This window comes from Pelmatolapia mariae, linkage group LG6 (genome assembly GCF_036321145.2).
Source record: "Pelmatolapia mariae isolate MD_Pm_ZW linkage group LG6, Pm_UMD_F_2, whole genome shotgun sequence".
NCBI classification, from domain to species: domain Eukaryota; kingdom Metazoa; phylum Chordata; class Actinopteri; order Cichliformes; family Cichlidae; genus Pelmatolapia; species Pelmatolapia mariae.
Window position 1 is genome coordinate 6,576,622 of NC_086232.1, and position 17,392 is coordinate 6,594,013.

Genomic DNA, 17,392 nt, shown 5'->3' on the forward strand with positions numbered 1-17,392 from the left:
ACCAGGGCCAGTGCTTCTGGCTGAGGCCATGGACACCACACCAGGACCTGTGCTGCTGGCTGAGGCCAACTACACCACAACAGGAGCTGTGCTGCTGGCTGAGCTATGGACACCACACCAGGGCCTGTGCTGCTTGCTGTGGGCCTGTAGCTCTGGCGTAGGCCATGAACACCACACCAGGGTCTCTGGCTCTGGCTGAGGCAATCTACAACACACCAGGGCCTGTGCTTCCGGATGTGGACCTGTGCAGCCAGCTTAGGCCACCTACACAACACCAAGGCCTGTGGCTCTGGCTGAGGCCATGGACAGCTCACCAGGGCCTGTGGCTTTGTCTGAGGCCATGTACACCACACCAGGGCCTGTGGCTCTGGATGAGGCCGTCTACAACACACCAAGGACTGTGCTGCTGGATGAGGCAATGTTCATCACACCAGGTCCTGTGCTGCTGGCTGAGGCTATGGACACCACACCAGGGCCTGTGGTGCTGGCTGAGGCCAACTACACCAAACAAGGGCCTGTGGCTCTGTCTGAGGCCATCTGCACAACAACAGGGCCAGTGCTTCTGGCTGAGGCCATGGACACCACACCAGGGCCTGTGCTGCTGGCTGAGGCCATGGACACCACACCAGGACCTGTGGTGCTGGCTGAGGCCAACTACACCCCACCAGGGCATGTGGCTCTGTCTGAGGCCATCTACACCACACCAGGTCCTGTGCTTCTGGCTGAGGCCATGGATACCACAACAGGACCTGTTCTGTTGGCTGAGGCTATGGACACCACACCAGTGCCTGTGGCTCTGGCTGAGGCCATGTACACCACCCCCGGGCCTTTGATGCTGGCTGAGGCCAACTACACCACACCAGGTCCTGTGGATCTGGCTGAGGCCGTCTACAACACACCAAGGGTTGTGGGGCTGGTCAAACGCTTAAATGAGTCCTTTGGTTAGGGTATTAGGCAAGCATGCAGTTACCGTTAACGGTGTAGTTAAATTGGAGGCTTGTGTTCATAACTTTGAGTACTGGGCACCTCACCACTTGATACCATAAATTGACGCTTTGTGCTGGAGCCAGCAACGTACGGCCATACCGCCTTGGCAACGCCCGATCTCGTCTGATCTCGGAAGCTAAGCACGGTTGGGCTTGGTTAGTACTTGAATGGGAGACTGCATGGGAATACCAGGTGCTGTAAGCATTTACTTTTCATGTCACTGAGCTGGTTTTGATCCAGAGAAGGAGGGTGTTGAAAGACCCAAAGCAGCGGTCCATTAATAATGCCACATTAACGACATACCTTTTGGCTGTTTTCAGCAATGTCTTGTGCTGCTGTGTGAGTCCATCCGCACCACACCGAGGCCTATTCTGCTAACATAGGTCATCTACATTACACCAGGGCCTGTGCTTCTGGCTGTGGACCTGTGCAGCCAGCTTAGGCCACCTACACCACACCAGGGCCTGTGGCTCTGGCTGAGGCCGTCAACATCACACCAGGGCCTGTGCTACTGGCTGAGGCCATGGACACCACACCAAGACCTGTGCTGCTGGCTGAAGCTATGGACACCACACCAGGGCATTTGGCTCTGGCTGAGACCATGAACACCACACCAGGGCCTGTGGCTCTGGCTGAGGCCAGCTACACCACACCACAGCCAGTGCTTCTGGCTGAGGCCATGGACACCACACCAGGCACTGTACTGCTGGCTGTGGACCTGTGCAGCCAGCTTAGGCCACCTACACCACACCATGGCCTGTGGCTCTGGCTGAAGCAGTTTACATCACACCAGGGCCTGTGCTACTGGCTGAGGCCATGTACACCACACAGGGCCTGTGCTGCTGGCTGAGGCAACCTACACCACAACAGGGCCTGTGGCTCCTGATGAGGCCGTCTACAACACACCGAGGGCCTGTGTCTCTGGATGAGACCATCTACACCACAACAGGGCCTGTGCCTCTAGCTGAGGCCATGTACACCACACCAGGGCTTGTGCTGCTGGCGGTGGACCTGTGCAGCCAGCTTAGGCCACCTACACCACACCAGGGCATGTGCTGCTGGCTGAGGCCAAGGAAACCACACCAAGGCCTGTGCTTCTGGCTGTGGACCTTTGCAGCTGGTTTAGGCTATCTACACCAAACCAGGGCCAGAGGCTCTGGCTGATGCCGTCTGCATCACACCAGGGCCTGTGCTTCTTGCTGAGGCCATGGACACCTCACCAGGGCCTGTGGCTTTGTCTGAGGCCATGTACACCACACCAGGGCCTTTGGCTCTGGCTGAGGCCGTCTACAACACACCAAGGACTGTGCTGCTGGATGAGGCAATGTTCATCACACCAGGTCCTGTGCTTCTGGCTGAGGCCACCTACACCACACAGGACCTGTGCTGCTGGCTGAGGCTATAGACACCACACCAGGGCCTTTGCTGCTGGCTGAGGCCATCTACACCACACCAGGGCCTGTGGATCTGTCTGAGGCCATCTAAATCCAACAAGGGCAAGTGCTTCTGGCTGAGGCCATGGACGCCACATCAGGACCTGTGCTGCTGGCTGTGGACCTGTGCAGCCTGCTTAGGCCACCTACACCACACCAGGGCCTGTGGCTCTGGCTGAGGCTGTCTACATCACAATAGGGCCTGTGCTACTGGCTGAGGCCATGGACACCACACCAAGACCTGTGCTGCTGGCTGAAGCTATGGACACCACACCAGGGCATTTGGCTCTGGCTGAGGCCATGAACGCCACACCAGGGCCTGTGGCTCTGGCTGAGGCCAGCTACACCACACCACGGCCAGTGCTTCTGAGTGAGGCCATGGAAACCACACCAGGCCATGTACTGCTGGCTGTGGACCTGTGCAGCCAGTTTAGGCCACCTACACCATACCAGGGCCTGAGGCTCTGGCTGAGGCCGGCTACATCACACCAGGGCCTGTGTTTCTTGCTGAGGCCGTCTACAACACATCAGGGCCTGTGTTACTGGCTGAGGCAAACTACACCACACAGGACCAGTGCAGCCGGCTTAAGCCACCTACACCACACCAGGGCCTGTGGCTCTGTCTGAGGCCGTCTACAGCACACCAGGGCCTGTGCTGCTGGTTGAGGCCAACTACACCACACCAGGGCCTGTGGATCTGTCTGAGGACATGGACAGCCAACCAGGGCCAGTGCTGCTGACTGAGGCTATGGACACCACACCAGGGCCTGTGCTGCTGGCTGAGGCCAACTACACCACACCAGGGCCTGTCGCTCTGGCTGAGGCCATGTACACCACACAGGGCCTGTGGCTCTGGTTGAGGCCATGTACACCACACAGGTATTGCGCTGCTGGCTGAGGCAACCTACAGCACAACTGGGCCGGTGGAACTGGAAGAGGCCTTCTACAACACAAAAAAGGGCTGTGCTGCTGGATGAGGCTATGGACACCACCCCAGGGCCTGTGGCTCTGGCTGACGTCAGCTACACCACACCAGGGTCTGCGCTTCTGGCTGAGGCCAATTACACCACACCAGGGCCACAGCTTCTGGCTGAGGCCATGGACACCTCACCAGGGCCTGTGGCTTTGTCTGAGGCCATGTACACCACACCAGGGCCTGTGGCTCTGGCTGAGGCCGTCTACAACACACCAAGAACTGTGCTGCTGGATGAGGCAATGTTCATCACACCAGGTCCTGTGCTTCTGGCTGAGGCCACCTACACCACACATGACCTGTGCTGCTGGCTGAGGCTATAGACACCACACCAGGGCCTTTGTTGCTGGCTGAGGCCAACTACACCACACAAGGGCCTGAGGCTCTGGCTGAGACCATCTACACCACACCATGGCCTGTGACTCTAGATGAGGCCATGTACACCACACCAGGGCCTGTGCTGCTGGCTGTGGACCTGTGCAGCCAGTTTAGGCCACCTACACCATACCAGGGCCTGACGCTCTGGCTGAGGCCATGTACACCACACCAGGGCCTGTGCTTCTTGCTGAGGCCATGGACACCACATCAGGGCCTGTGCTACTGGCTGAGGCAAACTACACCACACAGGACTTGTGCAGCCGGCTTAGGCCACCTACACCACACCAGGGCCTGTGCAGCAGCACACACCAGGGCCTGTGCTTCTGGCTGAGGCCAACTACACCACACCAGGGCCTGTGCTGCGGGTCAGGCCAAGTACACCACACAAGGGCTTGTGTCTCTGGCTGAGACCATCTACACCACACCAGGGCCTGTGCCTCTAGCTGAGGCAATGTACACCACACCAGGGCTTGTGCTGCTCGCTGTGGACCTGTGCAGCCAGCTTAGGCAACCTACACCACACCAGGGCCTGTGCTACTGGCTGAGGCCATGGACACCACACCAAGGCCTGTGCTGCTGGCTGAGGCTATGGACACCACACCAGTGCCTGTGGCTACTGGCTGAGGCCATGTAAACCACGGCCGGGCTTTGATGCTGGCTGAGGCCAACTACACCACAGCAGGACCTGTGGCTCTGGCTGAGGCCATCTACATCACACCAGGGCCAGTGCTTCTGGCTGAGGCCATGGACACCACACCAGGGCCTGTGCTGCTGGCTGAGGCCATCTACACCACACCAGGACTTGTGCTGCTGGCTGAGGCCAACTACACCCCACCAGGGCATGTGGCTCTGTCTGAGGCCATCTACACCACACCAGGGCCAGTGCTTCTGGCTGAGGCCATGGAGAGCACAACAGGACCTCTGCTGCTGGCTGAGCTATGGACACCACACCAGGGCCTGTGCTGCTTGCTGTGGGCCTGTAGCTCTGGCGTAGGCCATGAACACCACAACAGGGTCTGCGACTCTGGCTGAGGCAATCTACAACACACCAAGGCCTGTGCTTCCGGATGTGGACCTGTGCAGCCAGCTTAGGCCACCTACACAACACCAAGGCCTGTGGCTCTGGCTGAGGCCATGGACAGCTCACCAGGGCCTGTGGCTTTGTCTGAGGCCATGTACACCACACCACGGCCTGTGGCTCTGGATGAGGCCGTCTACAACACACCAAGGACTGTGCTGCTGGATGAGGCAATGTTCATCACACCAGGTCCTGTGCTGCTGGCTGAGGCTATGGACACCACACCAGGGCCTGTGGTGCTGGCTGAGGCCAACTACACCAAACAAGGGCCTGTGGCTCTATCTGAGGCCATCTACACCACACCAGGGCCACTGCTTCTGGCTGAGGCCATGGACACCACACCAGGGCCTGTGCTGCTGGCTGAGGCCATCTACACCACACCAGGACCTGTGCTGCTGGCTGAGGCCAACTACACCCCACCAGGGCATGTGGCTCTGTCTGAGGCCATCTACACCACACCAGGGCCAGTGCTTCTGGCTGAGGCCATGGACACCACACCAGGCACTGTACTGCTGGCTTTGGACCTGTGCAGCCAGCTTAGGCCACCTACATCACACCATGGCCTGTGGCTCTGGCTGAAGCAGTTTACATCACACCAGGGCCTGTGCTACTGGCTGAGGCCATGTACACCACACAGGGCCTGTGCTGCTGGCTGAGGCAACCTACACCACAACAGGGCCTGTGGCTCCTGATGAGGCCGTCTACAACACACCGAGGGCCTGTGTCTCTGGATGAGACCATCTACACCACAACAGGGCCTGTGCCTCTAGCTAGGGCCATGTACACCACACCAGGGCCTGTGCTGCTGGCGGTGGACCTGTGCAGCCAGCTTAGGCCACCTACACCACACCAGGGCCTGTGCTGCTGGCTGAGGCCAAGGACACCACACCAAGGCCTGTGCTGCTGGCTGAGGCTATGGAGACCACCCCAGAGCCTGTGGCTCTGGCTGAGGCCATGTACACCACACAGGGCCTGTGGCTCTGGATGAGGCCGTCTACAACACACCAGGGCCTGTGGCTCTGTCTGAGGCCATCTACACCACACAGGACCTGTGCTGCTAGCTGAGGCTATGGACACCACACCAGGGCCTGTGCTGCTGGCTAAGGCTATGGACACCAGCCCAGGGCCTTTGGCTCTGGATGAGGCCATGTTCATCACCCCAGGGCCTGTGCTGCTGTCTGAGGCAACCTAAACCACACCATGGTCCTGTGGCTCTGGAAGAGGCCGTCTACAACACACCAAGGGCTGTGCTGCTGGATGAGGCCATGTTCATCACCCCCGGGCCTCTGCTGCTGGCTGAGGCCACCTACACCACAGTAGGACCTGTGCTGCTGGATGAGGCTATGGACACCACACCAGGGCCTGTGGCTGTGGCTGACGTCAGCTACACCACACCAGGGCCTGTGCTTCTGGCTGACGCCAACTACACCAAACCAGGGACTGTGCTTTTGGCTGTGGACCTGTGCAGCCGGTTTAGGCCACCTAAACCGAACCAGGGCTTGAGGCTCTGGCTGAGGCCGTCTACATCACACCAGGACCTGTGCTACTGGCTGAGGCCATGGACACCTCACCAGGGCCTGTGGCTTTGTCTGAGGCCATGTACACCACACCAGGGCGTGTGGCTCTGGCTGAGGCCGTCTACAACACACCAAGGACTGTGCTGCTGGATGAGGCAATGTTCATCACACCAGGTCCTGTGCTTCTGGCTGAAGCCACCTACACCACACAGGACCTGTGCTGCTGGCTGAGGCTATGTACACCACACCAGGGCCTGTGCTTCTGGCTGAGGCCAACTACACCACACCAGGGCCTGTGCTTCTGGCTGAGGCCAATTAAACCACACCAGGGCCTGTGCTTCTGGCTGTGGAACTGTGCAGCCAGCTTAGGCCACCTACACCAAACCAGGGCCTGAGGCTCTGGCTGAGGCCGTCTACATCACACCAGGGCCAGTGCTTCTTGCTGAGGCCATGGACACCACACCAGGGCTTTTGCTACTGGCTGAGGCAAACTACACCACACAGGACCAGTGCAGCCGGCTTTGGCCACCAACACCACACCAGGGCCTGTGCTGCTGGTTGAGGCATACTACACCACAAAGGGGCTGTGGATCTGTCTGAGGCCATCTACTTCCAACCAGGGCTAGTCCTTCTGGCTGAGGCCATGGACACCACACCAGGGCCTGTGCTGCTGGCTGAGGCCAACTACACCACACCAGGGCCTGTGGCTCTGGCTGAGGCCATCTACACCACACAGGACCTGTGCTGGTGGCTGAGTATATGGACACCACACCAGGGCCTGTGCTGCTGGCTGAGGCCAGCTACACCACACATGGGCCTGTGTCTCTGGCTGAGACCATCTACACCACACCAGGGCCTGTGCCTCTAACTGAGGCCATGTACACCACACCAGGGCTTGTGCTGCTGGCTGTGGACCTGTGCAGCCAGCTTAGGCTACCAACACCACACCAGGGCCTTTGCTACTGGCTGAGGCCATGGACACCACACCAAGGCCTGTGCTGCTGGCTGAGGCTATGGACACCACACCAGTGCCTGTGGCTCTGGCTGAGGCCAACTACACCACCCAAGGGCCTGTGGCTCTGGCTGAGACCATCTACACCACACCATGGCCTGTGACTCTAGATGAGGACATGTACACCACACCAGGGCCTGTGCTGCTGGCTGTGGACCTGTGCAGCAAGCTAGGCCACCTACACCACACCATGGGCTGTGGCTCTGGCTGAGCCCGTCTACATCACACCAGGGCCTGTGCTACTGGCTGAGGCCATGGACACCACACCAAGGCCTGTGCTGCTGGCTGAGGCAATGTACAGCACACTGAGCCTGTGGCTCTGGATGAGGCCGTCTACAACACACCAAGGGCTGTGCTGCTGGGTGAGGCCATGTTCATCACCCCGGGGCCTGTGCTACTGGCTGAGGCAAACTACATCACACAGGACCTGTGCAGCCGGCTTAGGCCACCTAGACCACACCAGGGCCTTTGGCTCTGGCTGAGGCAACTACACCACAACTGGGCCTGTGGTGCTGGAATCGGCCATCTACAACACACCAAGGGCTGTGCTGCTGGATGAGGCTATGGACACCACACCAGGGCCTGTGGCTCTGGCTGACGTCAGCTACACCACACCAGGGCCTGTGCTTCTGGCTGAGGCCAACTTCACCACACCAGGACCTGTGCTGCTGGCTGAGGCCAACTACACCCCACCAGGGCATGTGGCTCTGTCTGAGGCCATCTACACCACACCAGGGCCAGTGCTTCTGGCTGAGGCCATGGACACCACACCAGGCACTGTACTGCTGGCTTTGGACCTGTGCAGCCAGCTTAGGCCACCTACACCACACCATGGCCTGTGGCTCTGGCTGAAGCAGTTTACATCACACCAGGGCCTGTGCTACTGGCTGAGGCCATGTACACCACACAGGGCCTGTGCTGCTGGCTGAGGCAACCTACACCACAACAGGGCCTGTGGCTCCTGATGAGGCCGTCTACAACACACCGAGGGCCTGTGTCTCTGGATGAGACCATCTACACCACAACAGGGCCTGTGCCTCTAGCTAAGGCCATGTACACCACACCAGGGCCTGTGCTGCTGGCGGTGGACCTGTTCAGCCAGCTTAGGCCACCTACACCACACCAGGGACTGTGCTGCTGGCTGAGGCCAAGGACACCACACCAAGGCCTGTGCTGCTGGCTGAGGCTATGGAGACCACCCCAGAGCCTTTGGCTCTGGCTGAGGCCATGTACACCACACAGGGCCTGTGGCTCTGGATGAGGCCGTCTACAACACACCAGGGCCTGTGGCTCTGTCTGAGGCCATCTACACCACACAGGACCTGTGCTGCTGGCTTAGGCTATGGACACCACACCAAGGGCTGTGCTGCTGGCTAAGGCTATGGACACCAGCCCAGGGCCTTTGGCTCTGGATGAGGCCATGTTCATCACCCCAGGGCCTGTGCTGCTGTCTGAGGCAACCTACACCACACCATGGTCCTGTGGCTCTGGAAGAGGCCGTCTACAACACACCAAGGGCTGTGCTGCTGGATGAGGCCATGTTCATCACCCCCGGGCCTCTGCTGCTGGCTGAGGCCACCTACACCACAGTAGGACCTGTGCTGCTGGATGAGGCTATGGACACCACACCAGGGCCTGTGGCTGTGGCTGACGTCAGCTACACCACACCAGGGCCTGTGCTTCTGGCTGACGCCAACTACACCAAACCAGGGCCTGTGCTTTTGGCTGTGGACCTGTGCAGCCGGTTTAGGCCACCTAAACCGAACCAGGGCTTGAGGCTCTGGCTGAGGCCGTCTACATCACACCAGGACCTGTGCTACTGGCTGAGGCCATGGACACCTCACCAGGGCCTGTGGCTTTGTCTGAGGCCATGTACACCACACCAGGGCCTGTGGCTCTGGCTGAGGCCGTCTACAACACACCAAGGACTGTGCTGCTGGATGAGGCAATGTTCATCACACCAGGTCCTGTGCTTCTGGCTGATGCCACCTACACCACACAGGACCTGTGCTGCTGGCTGAGGCTATGTACACCACACCAGGGCCTGTGCTTCTGGCTGAGGCCAACTACACCACACCAGGGCCTGTCCTTCTGGCTGAGGCCAATTAAACCACACCAGGGCCTGTGCTTCTGGCTGTGGAACTGTGCAGCCAGCTTAGGCCACCTACACCAAACCAGGGCCTGAGGCTCTGGCTGAGGCCGTTTACATCACACCAGGGCCAGTGCTTCTTGCTGAGGCCATGGACACCACACCAGGGCTTTTGCTACTGGCTGAGGCAAACTACACCACACAGGACCAGTGCAGCCGGCTTTGGCCACCAACACCACACCAGGGCCTGTGGTGCTGGTTGAGGCATACTACACCACAAAAGGGGCTGTGGATCTGTCTGAGGCCATCTACTTCCAACCAGGGCTAGTGCTTCTGGCTGAGGCCATGGACACCACACCAGGGCCTGTGCTGCTGGCTGAGGCCAACTACACCACACCAGGGCCTGTGGCTCTGGCTGAGGCCATCTACACCACACAGGACCTGTGCTGCTGGCTGAGTATATGGACACCACACCAGGGCCTGTGCTGCTGGCTGAGGCCAACTACACCACACATGGGCCTGTGTCTCTGGCTGAGACCATCTACACCACACCAGGCCCTGTGCCTCTAACTGAGGCCATGTACACCACACCAGGCCTTGTGCTGCTGGCTGTGGACCTGTGCAGCCAGCTTAGGCTACCTACACCACACCAGGGCCTTTGCTACTGGCTGAGGCCATGGACACCACACCAAGGCCTGTGCCGCTGGCTGAGGCTATGGACACCACACCAGTGCCTGTGGCTCTGGCTGAGGCCAACTACACCACCCAAGGGCCTGTGGCTCTGGCTGAGACCATCTACACCACACCATGGCCTGTGACTCTAGATGAGGACATGTACACCACACCAGGGCCTGTGCTGCTGGCTGTGGACCTGTGCAGCAAGCTAGGCCACCTACACCACACCATGGCCTGTGGCTCTGGCTGAGCCCGTCTACATCACACCAGGGCCTGTGCTACTGGCTGAGGCCATGGACACCACACCAAGGCCTGTGCTGCTGGCTGAGGCAATATACAGCACACTGAGCCTGTGGCTCTGGATGAGGCCGTCTACAACACACCAAGGGCTGTGCTGCTGGGTGAGGCCATGGACACCACACCAGGGCCTGTGCTGCTGGCTGAGGCCAACTACACCACACCAGGGCCTGTGGCTCTGGCTGAGGCCATCTACACCACACAGGACCTGTGCTGCTGGCTGAGTATATGGACACCACACCAGGGCCTGTGCTGCTGGCTGAGGCCAACTACACCACACATGGGCCTGTGTCTCTGGCTGAGACCATCTACACCACACCAGGCCCTGTGCCTCTAACTGAGGCCATGTACACCACACAAGGGCTTGTGTCTCTGGCTGAGACCATCTACACCACACCAGGGCCTGTGCCTCTAGCTGAGGCAATGTACACCACACCAGGGCTTGTGCTGCTCGCTGTGGACCTGTGCAGCCAGCTTAGGCAACCTACACCACACCAGGGCCTGTGCTACTGGCTGAGGCCATGGACACCACACCAAGGCCTGTGCTGCTGGCTGAGGCTATGGACACCACACCAGTGCCTGTGGCTACTGGCTGAGGCCATGTAAACCACGGCCGGGCTTTGATGCTGGCTGAGGCCAACTACACCACAGCAGGACCTGTGGCTCTGGCTGAGGCCATCTACATCACACCAGGGCCAGTGCTTCTGGCTGAGGCCATGGACACCACACCAGGGCCTGTGCTGCTGGCTGAGGCCATCTACACCACACCAGGACTTGTGCTGCTGGCTGAGGCCAACTACACCCCACCAGGGCATGTGGCTCTGTCTGAGGCCATCTACACCACACCAGGGCCAGTGCTTCTGGCTGAGGCCATGGAGAGCACAACAGGACCTGTGCTGCTGGCTGAGCTATGGACACCACACCAGGGCCTGTGCTGCTTGCTGTGGGCCTGTAGCTCTGGCGTAGGCCATGAACACCACAACAGGGTCTGCGACTCTGGCTGAGGCAATCTACAACACACCAAGGCCTGTGCTTCCGGATGTGGACCTGTGCAGCCAGCTTAGGCCACCTACACAACACCAAGGCCTGTGGCTCTGGCTGAGGCCATGGACAGCTCACCAGGGCCTGTGGCTTTGTCTGAGGCCATGTACACCACACCACGGCCTGTGGCTCTGGATGAGGCCGTCTACAACACACCAAGGACTGTGCTGCTGGATGAGGCAATGTTCATCACACCAGGTCCTGTGCTGCTGGCTGAGGCTATGGACACCACACCAGGGCCTGTGGTGCTGGCTGAGGCCAACTACACCAAACAAGGGCCTGTGGCTTTATCTGAGGCCATCTACACCACACCAGGGCCACTGCTTCTGGCTGAGGCCATGGACACCACACCAGGGCCTGTGCTGCTGGCTGAGGCCATCTACACCACACCAGGACCTGTGCTGCTGGCTGAGGCCAACTACACCCCACCAGGGCATGTGGCTCTGTCTGAGGCCATCTACACCACACCAGGGCCAGTGCTTCTGGCTGAGGCCATGGACACCACACCAGGCACTGTACTGCTGGCTTTGGACCTGTGCAGCCAGCTTAGGCCACCTACATCACACCATGGCCTGTGGCTCTGGCTGAAGCAGTTTACATCACACCAGGGCCTGTGCTACTGGCTGAGGCCATGTACACCACACAGGGCCTGTGCTGCTGGCTGAGGCAACCTACACCACAACAGGGCCTGTGGCTCCTGATGAGGCCGTCTACAACACACCGAGGGCCTGTGTCTCTGGATGAGACCATCTACACCACAACAGGGCCTGTGCCTCTAGCTAGGGCCATGTACACCACACCAGGGCCTGTGCTGCTGGCGGTGGACCTGTGCAGCCAGCTTAGGCCACCTACACCACACCAGGGCCTGTGCTGCTGGCTGAGGCCAAGGACACCACACCAAGGCCTGTGCTGCTGGCTGAGGCTATGGAGACCACCCCAGAGCCTGTGGCTCTGGCTGAGGCCATGTACACCACACAGGGCCTGTGGCTCTGGATGAGGCCGTCTACAACACACCAGGGCCTGTGGCTCTGTCTGAGGCCATCTACACCACACAGGACCTGTGCTGCTAGCTGAGGCTATGGACACCACACCAGGGCCTGTGCTGCTGGCTAAAGCTATGGACACCAGCCCAGGGCCTTTGGCTCTGGATGAGGCCATGTTCATCACCCCAGGGCCTGTGCTGCTGTCTGAGGCAACCTAAACCACACCATGGTCCTGTGGCTCTGGAAGAGGCCGTCTACAACACACCAAGGGCTGTGCTGCTGGATGAGGCCATGTTCATCACCCCCGGGCCTCTGCTGCTGGCTGAGGCCACCTACACCACAGTAGGACCTGTGCTGCTGGATGAGGCTATGGACACCACACCAGGGCCTGTGGCTGTGGCTGACGTCAGCTACACCACACCAGGGCCTGTGCTTCTGGCTGACGCCAACTACACCAAACCAGGGACTGTGCTTTTGGCTGTGGACCTGTGCAGCCGGTTTAGGCCACCTAAACCGAACCAGGGCTTGAGGCTCTGGCTGAGGCCGTCTACATCACACCAGGACCTGTGCTACTGGCTGAGGCCATGGACACCTCACCAGGGCCTGTGGCTTTGTCTGAGGCCATGTACACCACACCAGGGCGTGTGGCTCTGGCTGAGGCCGTCTACAACACACCAAGGACTGTGCTGCTGGATGAGGCAATGTTCATCACACCAGGTCCTGTGCTTCTGGCTGAAGCCACCTACACCACACAGGACCTGTGCTGCTGGCTGAGGCTATGTACACCACACCAGGGCCTGTGCTTCTGGCTGAGGCCAACTACACCACACCAGGGCCTGTGCTTCTGGCTGAGGCCAATTAAACCACACCAGGGCCTGTGCTTCTGGCTGTGGAACTGTGCAGCCAGCTTAGGCCACCTACACCAAACCAGGGCCTGAGGCTCTGGCTGAGGCCGTCTACATCACACCAGGGCCAGTGCTTCTTGCTGAGGCCATGGACACCACACCAGGGCTTTTGCTACTGGCTGAGGCAAACTACACCACACAGGACCAGTGCAGCCGGCTTTGGCCACCAACACCACACCAGGGCCTGTGCTGCTGGTTGAGGCATACTACACCACAAAGGGGCTGTGGATCTGTCTGAGGCCATCTACTTCCAACCAGGGCTAGTCCTTCTGGCTGAGGCCATGGACACCACACCAGGGCCTGTGCTGCTGGCTGAGGCCAACTACACCACACCAGGGCCTGTGGCTCTGGCTGAGGCCATCTACACCACACAGGACCTGTGCTGGTGGCTGAGTATATGGACACCACACCAGGGCCTGTGCTGCTGGCTGAGGCCAGCTACACCACACATGGGCCTGTGTCTCTGGCTGAGACCATCTACACCACACCAGGGCCTGTGCCTCTAACTGAGGCCATGTACACCACACCAGGGCTTGTGCTGCTGGCTGTGGACCTGTGCAGCCAGCTTAGGCTACCAACACCACACCAGGGCCTTTGCTACTGGCTGAGGCCATGGACACCACACCAAGGCCTGTGCTGCTGGCTGAGGCTATGGACACCACACCAGTGCCTGTGGCTCTGGCTGAGGCCAACTACACCACCCAAGGGCCTGTGGCTCTGGCTGAGACCATCTACACCACACCATGGCCTGTGACTCTAGATGAGGACATGTACACCACACCAGGGCCTGTGCTGCTGGCTGTGGACCTGTGCAGCAAGCTAGGCCACCTACACCACACCATGGGCTGTGGCTCTGGCTGAGCCCGTCTACATCACACCAGGGCCTGTGCTACTGGCTGAGGCCATGGACACCACACCAAGGCCTGTGCTGCTGGCTGAGGCAATGTACAGCACACTGAGCCTGTGGCTCTGGATGAGGCCGTCTACAACACACCAAGGGCTGTGCTGCTGGGTGAGGCCATGTTCATCACCCCGGGGCCTGTGCTACTGGCTGAGGCAAACTACATCACACAGGACCTGTGCAGCCGGCTTAGGCCACCTAGACCACACCAGGGCCTTTGGCTCTGGCTGAGGCAACTACACCACAACTGGGCCTGTGGTGCTGGAATCGGCCATCTACAACACACCAAGGGCTGTGCTGCTGGATGAGGCTATGGACACCACACCAGGGCCTGTGGCTCTGGCTGACGTCAGCTACACCACACCAGGGCCTGTGCTTCTGGCTGAGGCCAACTTCACCACACCAGGACCTGTGCTGCTGGCTGAGGCCAACTACACCCCACCAGGGCATGTGGCTCTGTCTGAGGCCATCTACACCACACCAGGGCCAGTGCTTCTGGCTGAGGCCATGGACACCACACCAGGCACTGTACTGCTGGCTTTGGACCTGTGCAGCCAGCTTAGGCCACCTACACCACACCATGGCCTGTGGCTCTGGCTGAAGCAGTTTACATCACACCAGGGCCTGTGCTACTGGCTGAGGCCATGTACACCACACAGGGCCTGTGCTGCTGGCTGAGGCAACCTACACCACAACAGGGCCTGTGGCTCCTGATGAGGCCGTCTACAACACACCGAGGGCCTGTGTCTCTGGATGAGACCATCTACACCACAACAGGGCCTGTGCCTCTAGCTAAGGCCATGTACACCACACCAGGGCCTGTGCTGCTGGCGGTGGACCTGTTCAGCCAGCTTAGGCCACCTACACCACACCAGGGACTGTGCTGCTGGCTGAGGCCAAGGACACCACACCAAGGCCTGTGCTGCTGGCTGAGGCTATGGAGACCACCCCAGAGCCTTTGGCTCTGGCTGAGGCCATGTACACCACACAGGGCCTGTGGCTCTGGATGAGGCCGTCTACAACACACCAGGGCCTGTGGCTCTGTCTGAGGCCATCTACACCACACAGGACCTGTGCTGCTGGCTTAGGCTATGGACACCACACCAAGGGCTGTGCTGCTGGCTAAGGCTATGGACACCAGCCCAGGGCCTTTGGCTCTGGATGAGGCCATGTTCATCACCCCAGGGCCTGTGCTGCTGTCTGAGGCAACCTACACCACACCATGGTCCTGTGGCTCTGGAAGAGGCCGTCTACAACACACCAAGGGCTGTGCTGCTGGATGAGGCCATGTTCATCACCCCCGGGCCTCTGCTGCTGGCTGAGGCCACCTACACCACAGTAGGACCTGTGCTGCTGGATGAGGCTATGGACACCACACCAGGGCCTGTGGCTGTGGCTGACGTCAGCTACACCACACCAGGGCCTGTGCTTCTGGCTGACGCCAACTACACCAAACCAGGGCCTGTGCTTTTGGCTGTGGACCTGTGCAGCCGGTTTAGGCCACCTAAACCGAACCAGGGCTTGAGGCTCTGGCTGAGGCCGTCTACATCACACCAGGACCTGTGCTACTGGCTGAGGCCATGGACACCTCACCAGGGCCTGTGGCTTTGTCTGAGGCCATGTACACCACACCAGGGCCTGTGGCTCTGGCTGAGGCCGTCTACAACACACCAAGGACTGTGCTGCTGGATGAGGCAATGTTCATCACACCAGGTCCTGTGCTTCTGGCTGATGCCACCTACACCACACAGGACCTGTGCTGCTGGCTGAGGCTATGTACACCACACCAGGGCCTGTGCTTCTGGCTGAGGCCAACTACACCACACCAGGGCCTGTGCTTCTGGCTGAGGCCAATTAAACCACACCAGGGCCTGTGCTTCTGGCTGTGGAACTGTGCAGCCAGCTTAGGCCACCTACACCAAACCAGGGCCTGAGGCTCTGGCTGAGGCCGTTTACATCACACCAGGGCCAGTGCTTCTTGCTGAGGCCATGGACACCACACCAGGGCTTTTGCTACTGGCTGAGGCAAACTACACCACACAGGACCAGTGCAGCCGGCTTTGGCCACCAACACCACACCAGGGCCTGTGCTGCTGGTTGAGGCATACTACACCACAAAAGGGGCTGTGGATCTGTCTGAGGCCATCTACTTCCAACCAGGGCTAGTGCTTCTGGCTGAGGCCATGGACACCACACCAGGGCCTGTGCTGCTGGCTGAGGCCAACTACACCACACCAGGGCCTGTGGCTCTGGCTGAGGCCATCTACACCACACAGGACCTGTGCTGGTGGCTGAGTATATGGACACCACACCAGGGCCTGTGCTGCTGGCTGAGGCCAACTACACCACACATGGGCCTGTGTCTCTGGCTGAGACCATCTACACCACACCAGGCCCTGTGCCTCTAACTGAGGCCATGTACACCACACCAGGCCTTGTGCTGCTGGCTGTGGACCTGTGCAGCCAGCTTAGGCTACCTACACCACACCAGGGCCTTTGCTACTGGCTGAGGCCATGGACACCACACCAAGGCCTGTGCCGCTGGCTGAGGCTATGGACACCACACCAGTGCCTGTGGCTCTGGCTGAGGCCAACTACACCACCCAAGGGCCTGTGGCTCTGGCTGAGACCATCTACACCACACCATGGCCTGTGACTCTAGATGAGGACATGTACACCACACCAGGGCCTGTGCTGCTGGCTGTGGACCTGTGCAGCAAGCTAGGCCACCTACACCACACCATGGCCTGTGGCTCTGGCTGAGCCCGTCTACATCACACCAGGGCCTGTGCTACTGGCTGAGGCCATGGACACCACACCAAGGCCTGTGCTGCTGGCTGAGGCAATGTACAGCACACTGAGCCTGTGGCTCTGGATGAGGCCGTCTACAACACACCAAGGGCTGTGCTGCTGGGTGAGGCTATGTTCATCACCCCTGGGCCTGTGCTACTGGCTGAGGCAAACTACATCACACAGGACCTGTGCAGCCGGCTTAGGCCACCTACACCACACCAGGGCCTTTGGCTCTGGCTGAGGCCATGTACACCACACAGGGCCTGTGGCTCTGGTTGAGGCCATGTACACCACACAAGTACTGCGCTGCTGGCTGAGGCAACTACACCA

General features: G+C 59.9%; 1 non-coding gene across 1 annotated transcript; it reads left to right on the forward strand.

Moving 5' to 3' along the window:
* The first annotated feature begins 1,072 nt into the window (after positions 1 to 1,072).
* Positions 1,073 to 1,191, forward strand: LOC134629863 (5S ribosomal RNA). The gene has a single exon (XR_010094096.1). It is a non-coding gene; the product is annotated as a 5S ribosomal RNA (ribosomal RNA).
* The last annotated feature ends 16,201 nt before the right edge of the window (positions 1,192 to 17,392 follow it).